This window comes from Salvelinus sp. IW2-2015, unplaced genomic scaffold (genome assembly GCF_002910315.2).
Source record: "Salvelinus sp. IW2-2015 unplaced genomic scaffold, ASM291031v2 Un_scaffold2619, whole genome shotgun sequence".
In the NCBI taxonomy this organism is placed as follows: domain Eukaryota; kingdom Metazoa; phylum Chordata; class Actinopteri; order Salmoniformes; family Salmonidae; genus Salvelinus; species Salvelinus sp. IW2-2015.
Genome location: NW_019943927.1, coordinates 62,198 through 80,814, shown reverse-complemented (window position 1 = coordinate 80,814; position 18,617 = coordinate 62,198). Strand labels below are relative to the sequence as shown.

The window sequence follows — 18,617 nt, the reverse complement described above, 5'->3', positions numbered from 1 at the left end:
ACCAGGCCCTATGGTAATAATAACTTGTGACTGAGAAAAGCAACAACTCCATGTCCTGAGGGTGATGTTCTCACGTCCATACTAGCACAACACTTACAATGGATGCCCAATACATTGCGTCATAGTTCATGAACTATGAATACTAAATGGAAAGCTAGTGTGGATATTATAACAGAGACAGATCTGACTCGAGAACAGATCTAGCTCTAGAACTGACTCTAAAACAGATCTGGCTTGTCACGCCCTGGCCTTAGTATTCTTTGTTTTCTTTATTATTTTAGTTAGGTCAGGGTGTGACATGGGGTATGTTTGTGTTTTGGGTGTTTATTATGGTAAAGGGGGTGTTGGTTTTAGTGTATGGGTTTGTGTTGAGTGTATGTGTCTAGGATTGTCTATGGTTGAGTGTAGGTGTTTAGGAAAGTCTATGGCTGCCTGATTTGGTTCTCAATCAGAGACAGCTGGTTATTGTTGTCTCTGATTGGGAGCCATATTTAAGGTAGCCATAGGCTTTAGGTGTTTGTGGGTAATTGTCTATGTTTGAACGTTTGTAGCCTGTGTGTGTGTGTGTGCACAACGTTTATAGCTTCACGGTCGTTTGTTTAGTTTATGTATAGTGTTCGTTTCATGTTTTCTCTCTTCTGAATAAAAGAAGATGTTCTTTTCACGCGCTGCGCCTTGGTCCTCACTCTCTTCAGTAGACGATCGTGACATGGCTCTAGAACAGATCTAGCTCTAGAACTGACTCTAGAACAGATCTGGCTCTAGATCAGTTCTAATGTCCAGTGTCCTCTGTTCTAATATCCACCCTAGCTTCCCACTGAGCCAGACTGTTTGAGGGTCAGTTGGGAGACTGGCATAATGAGAATTTGAGTAAAGTCAGATGTGAGCACAGGTGTGGGATCAGGAGATGGTAGGGCTATTACTACGGTAAACAGGACTGAGATGACTACAGTACGTGGTGCTCATACTGAACAGCCTCTCCCTCTGGAGGACGGGAKGTTGTTGTGGTGGACACCGGGGCCACAAGCAGGAAAACAAATGTTGATTGATGTACACTGAAAAACAAATCCACATGTATATCCACAATGGGCAACCAGTTTTCCCGGCAGGTAGACTCCTGCRTGGACAATAACAACACGTTATGCCTGCAAATGAAGACTAATGTGTCAAATTAAGTGCCTCTGTAGATTCTATTTCGGCTGTGGAATGTTGTTACTGGTTTCAAAGAGGATTATAATTGTTTTATTGATAAAAAATAAAAACAGCTACCAAATCTCAGAGGAAGAAACAGAAGTAGAGAGGTACACTATGAGTGAACAGCCTCTGTGTTTTATAGTCTTGGAATACAGTACCTGCTTCAAATTGGGACACATTTACCATACTGTACGTAAAATGTATCCACACATGACTGTAGGTCGCTTTGGATAAAAGCATCTGCTAAATGGCATATATTGTTATATTATTATATTATTATATGATATATTATATTATGACCCTGCCTTTCTCTAGCTTGTCATTACTTCCCACTCTAAAGCCAAATGTAGGAATTTTCAGAAAGCTCAATTAAACCTATTTAATCTATTTCCTTTTGCATGGATACCCTTCATTCACCTTCTCCACATGGACAGCCTTATAATAGGCCCAGTGCAGGTGTTACGGATGTCACATTGCTTTCATAGCGAGTACCACTTCCCCTTGATTCGTTCCAGCGGTTTGAGCCACCCGAAAGGACACCAAATGGATGGCTCCAACCACCACATTTCACTCTGTTACTTAGGCAGAGCCATTAGCTACTGTGGTGGTGATGCAGTGTTCCTTTCATCCCATTAAGCAGCTCCTTACCTCCATTTAATGGTAGGCTGGTAAAGCTTTTCAGGGGTGTCCTATTAGCCGCCGTACTATTAGCTACCTGTAATAATGTCCAGGTGTGACCCAAGAGTTACCTAGATACAAAGATTTAGATTCCATTTTACAAAGCTGTAATTGGAATGGGTGCTTTAGAGGAAATGATCATCACAATATAAGGAGGATTTCAACAGTTATTACTATCCCAGAGTAAACATCTTCCTTTTTAGTTTGCATGCTTCATCCACAAGTATGATTTTCCACTTGAACCAGGATTAAATGATATTCCTTTAGGTTTGTGGCATTCAGCTAATCTCATAAATGATGTGATGGATGTTGTGTTTCCTGGTTTTCTCCTGCTGGCTGCTCTCCAGCTGAACTCTGGACAAGCTAGCCTACAGCAATAATTACGGAACCTGCCAGACTTCTCAAGGAAACTGTTCCTCAGAGTGAGGTGGGGGACATTTGTCAATGGTCTATGTTCCTTATAGAGTGGTGTCGGAGATAGAACTGCATTGGAGCTGTCAAATCGGTGATCAGCTGCTCTTGAAATAATTGAAGCCACACCCACTCCACTCACATTAAAAGTTCAGAAGGAGAAAGTGTAGTCGATATAGAAATAATGTTCAAATCAAATCAATCAAATAATGAGGATTTTTCTCATCCTAACTGAGGTGTAGATTACATCTCACATTCCAGTGTTTGAACTTGTAAACAAGGCTCCATGGGATTTGTCTTAATGCTAAAGTAGATCTGATTGAATAGAGCTATACCTCCTACCACGTAGAAGACCCATCCAGCCCATACATGGCATCTATATTAGGACATTGTCAGTTGTCTGACCAAACTCCCTGAGTTGTCTGTCCAAACTCCCTCAGTTGTCAGACCAAACTCCCTCAGTTGTCAGACCAAACTCCCTCAGTTGTTATACCTCAGTTGTCAGACAAAACTCCCTCAGTAGTCAGACCAAACTCCCTCAGTTGTTAGACCAAACTCCCTCAGTTGTTAGACCAAACTCCCTCAGTTGTTAGACCAAACTCCCTCAGTAGTCAGACCAAACTCCCTCAGTTGTTATATCTCAGTTGTTCAGACCAAACTCCCTCACTTGTCAGACAAAACTCCCTCAGTTGTTAGACCAAACTCCCTCTCCCTCAGTTGTCAGACCAAACTCCCTCAGTTGTCAGACAAATCCCTCAGTTGTTCGACAAAACTCCCTCAGTTGTTAGACCAAACTCCCTCAGTTGTCAGACAAACACTCCCCTCAGTTGTCAGACAAAACTCCCTCAGTTGTTAGACCCAAACTCCCTCAGTTGTCAGACCAAACTCCCTCAGTTTGTCAGTCCAAACTCCCTCAGTTGTGAGAGTAGAGCAGTCCTATTGTCCCCTACTTGGGAAATTGTTTTATCAGTCAACATCATCAATACATAACAATGACAAACTATGATCAAAAACACACATTAAGAACAGATATGAAGGAAGCTGCACCTTAGTAGCCATAAAAGATACAATCCAATTCAAGGAGTTACGAAATGTTGTTGTTTATCCTCCTCTGGGGAAACAAGCAACAACAACATTTATAATAAGAAGACATCGTAAATCAGTTAATCATTGAAAAGCCTCATGGCTGTGGGTAAGATGACATCTAAACCTCTCTGTGGAGCTTCTGGGCAGGATGAACCTGCTACTGAAGCTGCTCCTGCACTGCATACCCTGCTGTAGAGTGGGTGTGTGGCATTGTCCATGAGCATGTGTGTCTTAGCTTGCAGCATTTTTATGAACCTGCTAGCCCAAACTATCTCAGTAGTTCAAAAATGGATCCTGTAGATAGAATAAGCCCTTCTAATTTAGCTTGTTGATATCATGAATTAAACAGGACAAAAAACATGCCTTGGCAAGGTATGGTGTCATGCATTGGATTTTGGATTGACAACAGTCAGCATCGTCATGTTTGTGACACCAATGTAGGCCTTTCTAATGTTAGGACTAATCTAGTTAAACCATGAATGTTAGGACTAATGTGTAAACCATGAATGTTAGGACTAATCTAGTTAACCATGAATGTTAGGACTAATCTAGTTAAATATGAATGTTAGGACTATCTAGTTAAACATGAAGTTAGGACTAATCTAGTAATATGAATGTTAGGACTAATCTAGTTAAATATGAATGTTAGGACAATCTAGTTAAATATGAATGTTAGGATATAATCTAGTTAAATTATGAATGTTAGGACTAATCTAGTTAAATCATGAATGTAGGACTAATCTAGTTAAACTTATGATTGTTAGGACAATCTAGTTAAATATGATGTTAGGACTAATCTAGTTAAATTATGAATGTTAGGACTAATCTAGTTAATATGAATGTTAGGACTAATCTAGTTAAATTATGAATTGTTAGGACTAATCTAGTTAAATTATGAATGTTAGGACTAATCTAGTTAAATTATGAATTGTTAGGACTAATCTAGTTAAATTATGAATGTTAGGACTAATCTAGTTAAATTATGAATGTTAGGACTAATCTAGTTAAATTCATGAATGTAGGACTAATCTAGTAATATGAAGTTAGGACTATCTAGTTAAATTATGAATGTTAGGACTAATCTAGTTAAATTATGAATGTAGGACTAATCTAGTTAAAAAATTTATGAAATTTAGGAACTAATCTAGTTAAATCATGAATGTTAGACTAATCTAGTTAAATTATGATTGTAGGACTAATCTAGTTAAATTATGAATGTTAGGACTAATCTAGTTAAATTATGAATGTTAGGACTAACTAGTTAAATTATGAAGTGTAGGACTAATCTAGTTAAATTCATGAATGTTAGGACTAATCTAGTAAATTATGAATGTTAGGACTAATCTAGTTAAATTATGAATGTTAGGACTAATCTAGTTAAATTATGAAGTTGGGACTAATCTAGTTAAATTATGAATGTTAGGACTAATCTAGTTAATTATATAATGTTAGGACTAATCTAGTAAATTATGAATGTTAGGACTAATCTAGTTAAATAGAATGTTAGGACTAATCTAGTTAAATTTAGAATTGTTAGGACTAATCTAGTTGTAACGACGGGTGAGTGAAATGAATGAGGAGTCAACTGCAGAGAGCGAAATGTACGGGAAAGCGCTTAAATGTCCTTCGAAAACGTCCAAACATGGGTGAATGCCAAACACTCGGCGTAAACAAACCCCAAACCTTGTTACAAACACTGGACAGCGAAAAACCCAAAGCAAGACACGAAACATCACCACACGTAATAACTATAAGCCCGCACAAACACTAGCGGGCAAAACAAACCTAAATAGCACCCATCCCAAAACCCCAACAAGGAACAGGTGAAAACAATTAGACAGACATAAACGAAAAGGAAAAAGGGATCGGTGGCAGCTAGTAGACCGGCGACGACGACCACCGAGCGCCGCCCGAACAGGAAGGGGAGCCACCTTCGGTGGAAGTCGTGACACTAGTTAACAACAAAATAACACTATCGTTAATCCAAACATAATCTATGAGTATATACACAAAATATATATTAATAATGATATGTACAGCAGCAGATATGTTACATTGAGTCTCTGTGAGAATCCAGTGTATCAATAAACCGTGTAGCAGTACATGGAACAGCAACCTTTGTGTGTGTGTGTGTGTGTGTGGTGTGTGTGTGTGGTTGTGTGTTGTGGTGTGTGTGTGTGGTGTGTGGTGTGTGTGTGTGTGTGTGTGTGTGTGTGTGTGTGTGTTGTTGTGTGGTGTGTGTGTGTGTGTGTTGGTGTGTGTGTCTGTGATTTGTGAGTTTGTGTGGTGCGTGTGTTTTGTTTGATGAGTCTATCTTTGTCCTCAAGCACAAGGTGTGCACATCCAGTACAAAGACAGAACAGATGGACTCTGTAATGTCTGTAATATTGGACGGCTAGGAGAAAAATACTGGAAATAAAGTGCTTTGTGTTTTCATCACAACATTCATTCAAAGCAGCCTGCGCCTGAAGACCAGAGTGAAAATAAGTAGCACTCGTAAGGCCTAGTTCAAACAGGCCCAGACAAGTAATAGCATAGCCCAGTAGAACTCTGAAGGCCTAGTTCAAACAGGCCCAGACTAAGTAAGTCATAGCCCAGTAGAACTCTGAAGGCCTAGTTCAAACAGGCCCAGACTAAGTATAAGCATAGCCCAGTAGAACTCTGAAGGCCTAGTTCAAACAGGCCCAGACTAAGTAATAGCATAGCCCAGTAGAACTCTGAAGGCCTAGTTCAAACAGGCCCAGACTAAGTAAAGCATAGCCAGTAGAATCTGAAGGCCTAGTTCAAACAGGCCCAGACTAAGTAATAGCATAGCCAGTAGAACTCTGAAGGCCTAGTTCAAACAGGCCAGACTAAGTAATAGCATAGCCCAGTAGAACTCTGGCGCCTAGTTCAAACAGGCCCAGACTAAGTAATAGCACAGCCAGTAGAACTCTGAAGGCCTAGTTCAAACAGGCCCAGACTAAGTAATACATAGCCAGTGAACTCTGAAGGCTAGTTCAAACAGGCTCAGACTAAGTAATAGCATAGCCCAGTAGAACTCTGAAGGCCTAGTTCAAACAGGCCAGACTAAGTAATAGCATAGCCCAGTAGAACTCTGAAGGCCTAGTTCAAACAGGCCCAGACTAAGTAATACCAGCCAGTAGAACTGGAGGCCTAGTTCAAACAGGCCCAGACTAAGTAATAGCATAGCCAGTAGAACCTAGGCCTAGTTCAAACAGGCCCAGACTAAGTAATAGCATAGCCCAGTAGAACTCTGAAGGCCTAGTTCAAACAGGCCCAGACTAAGTAATAGCACAGCCCAGTAGAACTCTGAAGGCCTAGTTCAAACAGGCCCAGACTAAGTAATAGCATAGCCCAGTAAACTCTGAAGGCCAGTTCAAACAGGCCAGACTAAGTAATAGCACAGCCCAGTAGAACTCTGAAGGCCTAGTTCAAACAGGCCCAGACTAAGTAATAGCATAGCCCAGTAGAACTCTGACGGCCTAGTTCAAACAGGCCCAGACTAAGTAATAGCACAGGGAAGACAAATATCGGAAAAGCAGATATAAAAACAAGGTTGCTTATCAACTGTGTGGAAAGCCACCAAGTAGACTCTAATATCCTGGTTCAATCAGGTCAAAACAGCCCAGAAGACTCTGATATTCTGGTTCAATCAGGTCAAAACAGCCCAGAAGACTCTGATATTCTGGTTCAATCATGCCAAAATAGCCAAGTAGTGGTGGGCTTTCTGGGCCAACAGCTGCCGGGGCATCACCCAAGTAGGTAGAACTGGTATTKGAGGAGTAGTTACAAAGTCAAGTACTCTATAGGTAAGTTACATGTAATGTAATAAAACTACTACTATAATAATATAGAAATGCCATAAAAGTATCTTTATGTGCATTCTTGGCTGAAGATGAATCAAACCTGCATTGGGATAAGGAACATAAATAACATGGCTCCTTCTTTCAACAAAAAATGAATATTTTCAAGGTAAAGAAGTATAAACTAAATAATATACTGGCCTACTTATAATGCTTTATATACAGCATGTGTGCCTCACAGAAAGTGTTGCAGAAATATTCATGCTTTTATTTTATTTCACTGTGGGTCCGATTTGAAATGTGTGTATATTTTGCTTATTCATCACAGCACTTCACTCAGTCTCAGCTGGATTAGATCTCATGTTTTATTCTGTCTGGAGGTGCTGAGTGCTGTCATCAGAAGCTATTCACAAGGAAAGCTTTTTACTTGTCAAGTGGGCAACACGTAAGGTGTTCCTATCTCCATTAGGTAGACCACGAGCTGTTTTTTTGGAGGGATACAAATGTAAGAGTTAGACATAACGAGACCTGACACTCTCATAATGCCATGTTTATTCTGCTGCTGCAAGAAAAAAAAATGATGAATGAAAGATGTCTTCTTTGTGTGAGATTGCGAACCTAGACACTTTTTCAGGGGCTAGACAGGAACTCATGCCTTCCCAGCAAAGGCATCTATATTTCCAGAAAAGGTGTTATTGGTGACTAGAGCAGGGCTGTTCAAGGCTGTTTTATTCCCCTAGAGCAGGGCTGTTCCAAGGCTGTTTTATTCCCCTAGAGCAGGGCTTCAAGGCTGTTTGATTCCCCTAGAGCAGAGCTGTTCAAGGCTGTTTTATTCCCCTAGAGCAGGGCTGTTCAGGGCTGTTTGATTCCCCTAGAGCAGGGCTGTTCAAGGCTGTGTATTCCCCTAGAGCAGGGCTGTTCAAGGCTGTTTGATTCCCCTAGAGCAGGGCTGTTCAAGGCTGTTTGATTCCCCTAGAGCAGGGCTGTTCAAGGCTGTTTTATTCCCTAGAGCAGTGTTGGTCCTGGAGGGACAAAATACTCCTGTTTTTCATCCTCTCCTGTTAATCAGGTACTGGTTCAGACCTGGGAAACCAGGTGATTGCAATTAATAACTACCAGGTAGAAACAAGAAACAGAAGTGTTTTGGACCTCCGGGACCGGAGTTGAGCAGCCCTGTCCTAGAAGCTGGAAGCAGCAAAGGGTCAGCTGCAGAGCAGTGCCGCTGGGGCAGGTTAGGTTCAGTGTCTTGCTGCAGTGCCGCTGGGGCAGGTTAGGGGTTCAGTGTCTTGCTGCAGTGCCGCTGGGGCAGGTTAGGGGTTCAGTTCCTTGCTGCAGTGCCCCTGGAGCAGGTTAGGGGTTCAGTTCCTTGCTGTAGTGCCCCTGGGGCAGGTTAGGGGTTCAGTGTCTTGCTGCAGTGCCGCTGGGCAGGTTAGGGGTTCAGTTCCTTGCTGCAGTGCCGCTGGGGCAGGTTAGGGGTTCAGTTCTTGCTGCAGTGCCCTGGAGCAGGTTAGGGGTTCAGTTCCTTGCTGTAGTGCCCCTGGGGCAGGTTAGGGTTCAGTGTCTTGCTGCAGTGCCGCTGGGGCAGGTTAGGGGTTCAGTTCCTTGCTGCAGTGCCCCTGGGGCAGGTTATGGGTTCAGTGTCTTGCTGCAGTGCCCCTGGGGCAGGTTATGGGTTCAGTGTCTTGCTGCAGTGCCCCTGGGCAGGTTATGGGTTCAGTGTCTTGCTGTAGTGCCCCTGGGGCAGGTTATGGGTTCAGGTGTCTGCTGCAGTGCCGCTGGGGCAGGTTATGGGTTCAGTGTCTTGCTGCAGTGCCCCTGGGGCAGGTTAGGGTTCAGTGTCTTGCTGCAGTGCCCCTGGGGCAGGTTATGGATTCAGTGTCTTGCTGCAATGCCCCTGGGCAGGTTATGGGTTCAGTGTCTTGCTGCAGTGCCCCGGGGCAGGTTAGGGGTTCAGTGTCTTGCTGCAGAGCCGCTGGGGCAGGTTAGGGTTCAGTTCCTTGCTGCAGTGCCCCTGGGGCAGGTTAGGGGTTCAGTTCCTTGCTGTAGTGCCCCTGGGGCAGGTTAGGGGTTCAGTACCTTGCTGTAGTGCCCCTGGGGCGTTAGGGTTCAGTGTCTTGCTGCAGTGTCCCTGGGGCAGGTTAGGGGTTCAGTCCTTTCTGTAGTGCCCCTGGGCAGGTTAGGGGTTCAGTTCCTTGCTGTAGTGCCCCTGGGCAGGTTAGGGGTTCAGTACCTTGCTGTAGTGCCCCTGGGGCAGGTTAGGGGTTCAGTTCTTGCTGTAGTGTCCCTGGGGCAGGTTAGGGGTTCAGTTCCTTGCTGCAGTGCCCCTGGGGCAGGTTAGGGGTTCAGTGTCTGCTGCAGTGCCCCTGGGGCAGGTTAGGGGTTCAGTGTCTGCTGCAGTGCCCCTGGGGCAGTTAGGGGTTCAGTTCCTTGCTGTAGTGCCCCTGAGGCAGGTTAGGGGTTCAGTGTCTTGCTGCAGTGCCCTGGGGCAGGTTAGGGGTTCAGTTACTTGCTGCAGTGCCCCTGGGCAGGTTAGGGGTCCAGTTCCATGCTGTAGTGCCCCTGGGGCAGGTTAGGGGTCCAGTTCCTTGCTGTAGTGCCCCTGGGTGCTGGTTTAGGTCCACTTGTAGAATCTGTGCCATGGCGCATTGAAGCTCTTTTGGGAGCATGTGGTGGCCCGACACCCTATTTAGACACTTTATGTTGGTGTTTCCTTTATTTTAGCAGTTACCTGTATGTGTTTGTGATAAAACTTAAAGAGCCACTGAACACATTGATTGGTACATGTTTTTTAGGTTGCTCATTTGATCAACAMGATTTCAGTTTCCTGACCGATTTCACATTTGGTTATTGATGTTTGTCCCCCATGAGACACTGTAAACATGGAAGCCTATTTCCCTTCCTCAAAGTCCCAAGAATGAATCTAAAATAACTCAAGAAATCTGTAATAGATGTTGACGTTTTGGCCAAGGATGTTGTAGTTGCACAATTTTACATCTAACTAAGGTATTTGGTGCAGTATGTCTCAAGTAATAAAATGCACAACGTGTTGTCTTATGTAAAAAGTCGGAGCTTCTGGGCAGGACTGTCTCACTGTCAATGCTATTGGATAGAGAGCAATCATCACAGCTATTCACCCCATGTTAGTGGGCAAAAGGACATTGTCAAATCAAAACCCAACCTTCATTTACCCAGTGTGATGCACAGATGTTACACACTGTTGTAGACAAAACTGACTTTACGACCAAAATTATTYTATTTACACTTTGAAGTCAACTATGACACTAGAATAACTGTTTCTKACTCATATTGATGCCTCAAAAGGATTAGTTGCCTTTTAAAAGGCAGTCGCTCTTTAATCCACAGTTGTTTTTGGGGTGGGGGGGGGGAACTATTCATCTTCTGTGGCTAAATGATGCTCTCTGGTGTATTTGAAACTCCTGTGGATCTACGGGCTTGGGCTCAGGGGCTTCAGCCCCGGGAAACTCCTGCATTAAACCCACCCCGACTGAAAGGATTCAGTGCAATATCTCAACCTTTCAAGACATATTTGCTGTCATCTCTAAATATCCTTGAATGAGGTTATTTAAGCCTGTTTCAGAGTGAAAACTGAGTTTATTTGAAAGCTGAAAGCGACCTTCAATTGAATAAAGACAACAGTATGAGAATGTTTGTACTCAAATCCTCCCACACACACTRRCAGCTAGAAAAKGCCCACTGGTCTTTAACCTTTCAGTATCGTGCACCGTACAATTTCAGCCTAAAGCAATTGAACAAGACATTCACATCAGTACAACATAGAATCAATATAAAATAACCATTTCACTGCCACAAGCTCCAGAACACCATGAAAAACATGGGTTCATGTTGTTTTCTTTCAAAAGGTTCACCTTGAGTGGCCAGGGCAGAGTTGGCACTTTTGGACTATTCTATTGTTTCCATTGTGCTGGGAAAGCTCAAGCAAACACAAATACTATTTTAACCCTTTCTGAAAACCAGGGTTGTGTTCATTAGGGCACACAACAGAATAAAACAAAATCTATAAAAAAAATAATAAGAGTGTTTCTCATTGGACAAGTCCATGTAGTCCCCATTTCAGTCCGTTCTCTTCCAATTAGTGTCTAATGAACACAAAACCAGGCCTGAACACCAGGGGAATGCTCCAGAAAGTCACTTACTGCAGAAGAGGAAGTAGGATGCAGAGCCGGCCAGCAGGCTGGGATTCCTGGCCAGAGAGCTGACCAGACCACAGATCCTCCCAACACCACCAGCAACAGACTGAGAGGCAGCAGGGTGACTATGACCTTGTGGGAGTCTGCAGGGAGACCCAGAATGCAAAGCAGGGTTACTGTGAGCTTGAGAAAAAACATATCACTGTACATTGTCCTCTCACAAAAAAACATTTCCGCATGGTGTGTGTGTGTGTGTGTGGTGTGTGGTGTGTGTGTGTGTGTGTGTGTGTGTGTGTGTGTGTGTGTGTGTGTGTGTGTGTGTGTGTGTGTGTGTGTGTGTTGTGTGTGTGTGGTGTTGTGTGTGTGTGTGTGTGTGTGTGCAAGCAGGTCTGTGTCTAGCGTTTCGGGGACCATAAGCGATATTTGGTTGGGGGGCCCCCCCACCTCACGGCAAAAAAAGGTCATTGCCCCCCCTCTTGGTGGCCGAGAGAATGATTTGCAGCTTTGAAGCTAATGTCTTGCAATTCTACACATTTTGCGTAGAGAAATGTTATCTCACATGGGCTAATTAAGTGACTGTCAGTGATTGACATAACAAGAGGAAAACTGKAGATGCACTAACAAACTTCAAAATTGTATTATACTATTCTAACTCTCAACATTACGTTGAGACCCAGGCTGACATACTAAATCAGGTTGTGGGCTCCTTAGTGGCCACTTATGTCGCTTATGCCTAYAAAACATCACTGTGTGCTTGTGGGTGTGTGTGGGGGGCATTCAGACCCTTGACTTTTTCAACATTTTGTTACGTTACAGTTTTATTCTAAAATGGATTAAATGATTTGTTTCCCATCATCAATCTACACACAAATCCCCATAATGACAAAGAGAAAACAGGTTTTCAGAAATGTTTGCAAATGTATTATTTACGTAAGTATTCAGACCCTTTGCTATGAGACTCAAAATTGAGCTCAGCTGCATTCTGTTTCCATTGATCATCCTTGAGATGTTTCCACAACTTGATTGGAGTCCACCTGTGATAAATTAAATTGATTGGAGATGATTTGAAAAGGCAAACACCTGTCTATATAAGGTCCCACAGTTGACAGTCCATGTCAGAGCAAAAACCAAGCCATGCGGTCGAAGGAATTGTCTGCAGAGCTCCGAGACAGCATTGAAGGTCCACAAGAACACAGTGGCCTCCATCATTCTTAAATGGAAGATGTTTGGAACCACCAAGACTCTTCCTAGAGCTGGCAACCCGGCCAAACTGAGCAATCGGTGGAGTGGGGCCTTGGTCAAGGAGGTGGCCAAGAACCCGATGGTCGCTCTGACAAAACTCCAGAGTTGCTCTGTGGAGATGGGAGAACATTCCAGAAGGACAACCATCTCTGCAGCACTCCACCAATCAGGCCTTTATGGTAGAGTGGCCAGACGGAAGCCACTCCTCAGTAAAAGGCACATGCCAGCCTGCTTGGAGTTTGCCAAAAGGCATACAAGATTCTCTGGTCTGATGAAACCATGATTGAACCCTTTGACCTGAATACCAATAGTCATGTCTGGAGGAAACCTGGCACCATCCCTACAGTGAAGCATGGTGGTGGTAGCACCATGGATGTTTTTCAGCGGCAGGGACTGGGAGAGTAGTCAGGATCGAGGGAAAGATGAACGGCACAAAGTACAGAGAGATCCTTGATGAAAACCTGCTTCAGAGTGCTCAGGACCTCAAACTGGGATGAAGGTTCACCTTCCAACAGGACAACGACCCTAAGCACACAGCCAAGACAACCCAGGAGTGGCTTCGGGACAAGTCTCGGAATGTCATTGAGTGGCCCGGCCAGATCCCGGACTTGAACCCTATCGAACATCTCTAGAGAGACCAGAAAATAGCCGTGCAGCAACGCTCCCCATCCATCCTGACAGAGCTTGAGGATCTGCAGATAAGAATGGGAGAAACTCCACAAATACAGGTGTGCCAAGCTTGTAGCGTCATACCCAAGAAGACTTGAGGCTGTAATTGCTGCCAAAGGTGCTTCAACAAAGTACTGAGAAAAGGGTCTAAATACTTCTGTAAATGTGATATTCCATTTTATTTATTTTTATGCATTTGAAAAAAAAYAWWWWWWWTTCTTCATCTTTATGGAGTACTGTGTGCAGATTGATGAGGGAAAAAACAATTGAATACATTTTAGAATAAGGCTGCAACGTAACAAAATGTGGAAAAAGTTAAGGGGTCTGAATACTTTCCGAATACATTGTATTTCCAAAAGATCACAAAAAAAAGAAACCCTTTATTTGTCAGCTTGGTCTGTTTTACCACCGTCGTCCTGAAATGCTACTTGTCCTTAATTAAGTCAAGTATACACAATAGGCCATCAAAAGCCCAACTACGGTTGAAGTAGGAAGTTTACATACACTTAAGTTGGAGTCATTAAAACTTGTTTTTCAACCACTCCACAAATTTCTTGTTAACGAACTATAGTTTTGGCAAGTCGGTTAGGACATCTACTTTGTGCATGACACAAGTAATTTTTCAAACAATTGTTTACAGACAGATTATTTCACTTATATTTCACTGTATCACAATTTCAGTTTACATACACTAAGTTGACTGTGCCTTTAAACAGCTTGGAAAATTCCAGAAAATTATGCCATGGCTTTAGAAGCTTCTGATAGGCTAAATGACATAATTTGAGTCAACTGGAGGTGTACCTGTGGATGTATTTCAAGGCCTATCTTCAAACTCAGTGGCTTTTTACTTGACATCATGGGAAAATCAAAAGATATCAGCCAAGACCCAGAAACAAAATTGTAGACCTTCACGAGTCTGGATCATCCTTAGGAGCAATTTCCAAATGCCTGAAGGTACCACGTTCATCTGTACAAACAATAGTACGCAAGTATAAACACCATGGAACCACCCAGCCCGTGATACCGCTCAGGAAGGAAGCGCGTTCTGTCTCCTAGAGATGAATGTACTTTGGTGTGAAAAGTACAAATCAATCCCAGAACAACAGCAAAGGACCTTGTGAAGATGCGGAGGGAAACAGGTCAAAAGTATCTATATCCACAGTAAAACGAGTCCTAATATCGACATAACCTGAAAGGCCGCTCAGCAAAGAAGAAGCCACTGCTCCAAAACCACCATAAAAAGCCAGACTACGGTTTACAACTGCACATGGGGACAAAGATCATACTTTCGGAGAATATCCTCTGGTCTGATGAAACAAAGATAGAACTGTTTGGCCATAATTACCATGTTATGTTTGAGGAAAAAGGGGGGTGCTTGCAAGCCGAAGAACACATCCCAACCGTGAAGCACGGGGGTGGCAGCATCATGTTGTGGGGGTGCTTTGCTGCAGGAGGGACTGGTGCACTTCACAAAATAGATTGCATCATGAGGAGGTAAAATTATGTGGATATATTGAAGCAACATCTCAAGAAATCAGTCAGGAAGTTAAAGCTTGGTCGCAAATGGGTCTTCCAAATGGACAATGACCCCAAGCATACTTCCAAAGTTGTGGCAAAATGGCTTAAGGACAACAAACTCAAGGTATTGGAGTGGCCATCATAAAGTCCTGACCTCAATTCCATAGACCATTTGTTGGCAGAATTGAAAAAGCATGTGCGAACAAGGAGGCCTACAAACCTGATTCAGTTACACCAGCTCTGTCAGGAGGAATGGGCCAAAATTCACCCAACTTATTGTGGGAAGCTTGTGGATGCTACCCGAAACGTTTGACCCAAGTTAAACAATTTAAAGGCAATGCTATCAAATACTAATTGAGTGCATGTAAAATATTTACTAGGATTAAATGTCAGGAATTGTGAAAAACTGAGTTTAAATGTATTTGGCTAAGGTGCATGTAAACTTCCAACTTCAACTGTACATGTTTAGTAATGAACCTTATCATTTTATGGGGTCTATATTCTATTGTCAAAGTGGAGTGCAATGATGCACTTTGTAAACATTGAGCCCATCGTACAGACTCAACAACCTGTGTGTTGTGTGTGGGTGTGACAGAGCTAGAATAACTACAGCTCTGCCCTAAATGGTGTAAAGAACTGAAGTAAAAATACTTTAATTACTACTTAAGTAGTTTTTGGGGGTATCTGTACTTTACTATTATATTTTTGACTACTTTTACTCACTACATTCCTAAAGGAAATCATGTATTTTTTACTCCGTACATTTTCCCAGACAATCAAAAGTACTCGTTACATTTTGAATACTTAGCAGGACAGCAAAATGGTCAAATTCACACCACTTATCAAGAGTCATCTCTACTGCCTCTGATCTGACAGACTCACTAAAACACATGCTTCATTTGTAAATGATGTCTGAGTGTTGGTGTGTGAGTGTTGGTGTGTTGGTGTGTGAGTGTTGGTGTTGTGAGTGTTGTGTGTGAGTGTTGGTGTGTTGGTGTGTGAGTGTTGGTGTGTGAGTGTTGGTGTGTGGAGTGTTGGTGTGTGAGTGTTGGTGTGTGAGTGTTGGTGTGTGAGTGTTGGTGTGTGAGTGTTGGTGTGGGTGAGTGTTGGTGTGTGAGTGTTGGTGTGTGAGTGTGTGCCTCTGGCTATCTGCAAATAAAAAATAACAAGAAAATGGTGCCGCCTGGTTTGCTTAAAAGAAGATTATTTTTTAAATGTATCTTTAATTAATTACCTTGAAGTTATTTTCCATTAAGGTATCTTTACGTTTACTCAAGTACAACAATTGGTTAATTTTTCCACTGCTGCTACTTTTTACCAGGGCTCATAGGACTCTGGTTAAACGTTATGCACTATGTAGGGAATAGGGTGCCATTTGGGACCCAAATATAGTCTTCATGTAGAMGGCGTCSGAGGCCACATAGCAGAGGCCACATACTCACTGATAAGGTGCTTCTCTATGTCAGTTTTGTTGGAGGTATCCACAAAGAAGGACTGGATTGGCCAAGAGGTGGCATTTTTCCCTGTAAAAAGAGCAAACAGAAGATATGTGCTGACCTTTCAGACTGGTAGACGATACGTAAAATGGCATGATTGCATGACTACGTCGCTTTGGATAAAAGCTTCTGCTAAATGGCAGATATTGCATATTAATTGGACCGCTCAGACTGGTAGACATACATCACAATGTTAAAATACCAGTCAAAAGGTAGGCTATGACACAACACACCTATGGCTGTATAAGACCTGTCTCTTATACACATCTAGATGTAGACATACATCACAATGTTAAAATACCAGTCAAAAGGTAGGCTATGACACAACACACCTATGGCTGTATAAGACCTATATGGTTGCTAATATCCGGTTASTAAGTGTGTGCCTAACATCGACAGCTGCTTCACCGCTGACTCTCAGACAGAACTCTTTACAGGCCATGAATCAACAAATCTATAGCAGTGATTGATAGTGTTGACACACTGTACTGCAGTATTGTGGTGTAGCACCTGAMTTGATACACTAACAGACACTGCAGGCGCTCCCTAAGTAATGTGTCACTCCCCTATGKCTGCGTCCCAAATAGCATCTTATTTCCTATGTAKTGCACTACTTTTGACCGGAGCKCTATGRGAATAGGGAATAGGGTGTGATTTGGGACGCACACACTGTCTGCAACGGGAAATATGCTCTAGGCTGACAGAGATGCAGTTGAAAAAACAGCCAGAAAGATACAGGTGAGCTATGTGAATAATAATAATAATATTAATATTATTGATATTAATAATAATAATAATAACACTATTATTAATAATAATAGTAATAACAAAAATATTAATAGTTATAACACGTATAATAATAACAACAATACAAATTATAATATTATTAACAATCATAATAATAGTATTAATAATAATAGTAATAACAATAATCATAATGTATATGCAAAATGTAAATGAGCGGGAGTACAATAAAACAGATGTGGAAAGAACGCTTCTAAAGTGCACCTGTTTATTGCAATGTCCWGTGTATGCAAATKARTCTACAACAGAGATGGCTATGGACCAGCATTGGGWCCATTCTGAAAGGGGTAGCATTTTGAAGGTGAAACTCGATTCTGTTTTTGTAGCTGAATTTAAATAAATGTAATCTAAAATAAAGTAAGGAAAGCAAAAATGTGACGAGGTTGAATCAACATTGACAAGTGATTGGATTTGCAAAAAGTAATTAATTTATGGGAATTTCTTATTTTTTTCATCCAACTTTTAACCTAAAGGACATTTTTGGTTGATGTCACGTTGAATTCACGTTAGTTGACAACTCAACCAAATATACATTAAAATTAGACCTTGAACGGACGTCTATGGCCAGTGGGTCGTGGAAGCGGGCTGACATGGGTGGTGAAACAGGTAGACTCCGTTGTTTAAATTAGGCATATGTAGTTCAAGTTATATGACAAGCTACTAGAAAACACAGCGCAATATTGAACCGCTATATCAAAGTGTGCTAGGCTATGGCATTTGATTTAGGGTGCTTAAAAAATGGTTAATTACGTGGACATACCTTCACGGATCCTCCAGAGACCGGAATGCGAACTCAGGTCCTCCAAGTCCGACTGGTTCGCCTTGTTCACATCGATGATGTACCAATAGTCGCTGCCAATTGCCACTGCAAGAAAGCTGAAGCTGAGTAAACCTGAAAAGCCAGCCGTGATAACAACCATTCCGTACTTCATTGTCAATTAAACTTTGTTAACAACAAATCCGTGAGCAATTCAAATGAACGCCATGATCACAAAGAAATCCGTTTCACACAACGTTCTGGACCGGGCACCCGAGATGGATAAATACGCAAAGCTCTCCAACATGGTCTTTATTCTTCTCCCGCCATCTAGTGCTGACTTGTTAAATTATCCTCGGCAACATCTAGTCAAGAGGGTTCTGTTTKGATATTGTCAAAAATAATGGAACGAATAATAAAACGCAACTGCGCTTTGAAATAGTAAATAACGGGAGAGAGAGTAGCCGACCGATGTATTATTAGACACTACTGAGAGGGTCCGGTGCTTATGTAACCCACTCCTCACTCCTGGGTAAGTACACCTACGCTAGTTCGTAGGAGTAGTGAGACTAAACATTAGGCCCTATAAGTAAAATGAGCAGGACACCAGGAAATACATTAAATTAAAATAGCCGGTAGCAATATTAGATAAATCACAATAGAGAATATTTCTCTTCGAGAAACTTTTCAAGCTTCAAACTCAAAATGGAAACGTTCTGTCCAGATGATGAGGACTCAAAACGCACTTATTTCTCTTTTTCAGGCAGGTTGAACAGAAGGTTCTCGT

At 42.3% G+C, this 18,617-nt stretch overlaps 1 pseudogene; it reads right to left on the bottom strand.

Annotated features, from left to right (window-relative positions):
* LOC112074404 (transmembrane protein 235-like) overlaps positions 1-18,289 on the bottom strand; it is a 30,594-nt pseudogene extending 12,305 nt beyond the window's left edge.
* Positions 18,290-18,617: the final 328 nt, after the last annotated feature.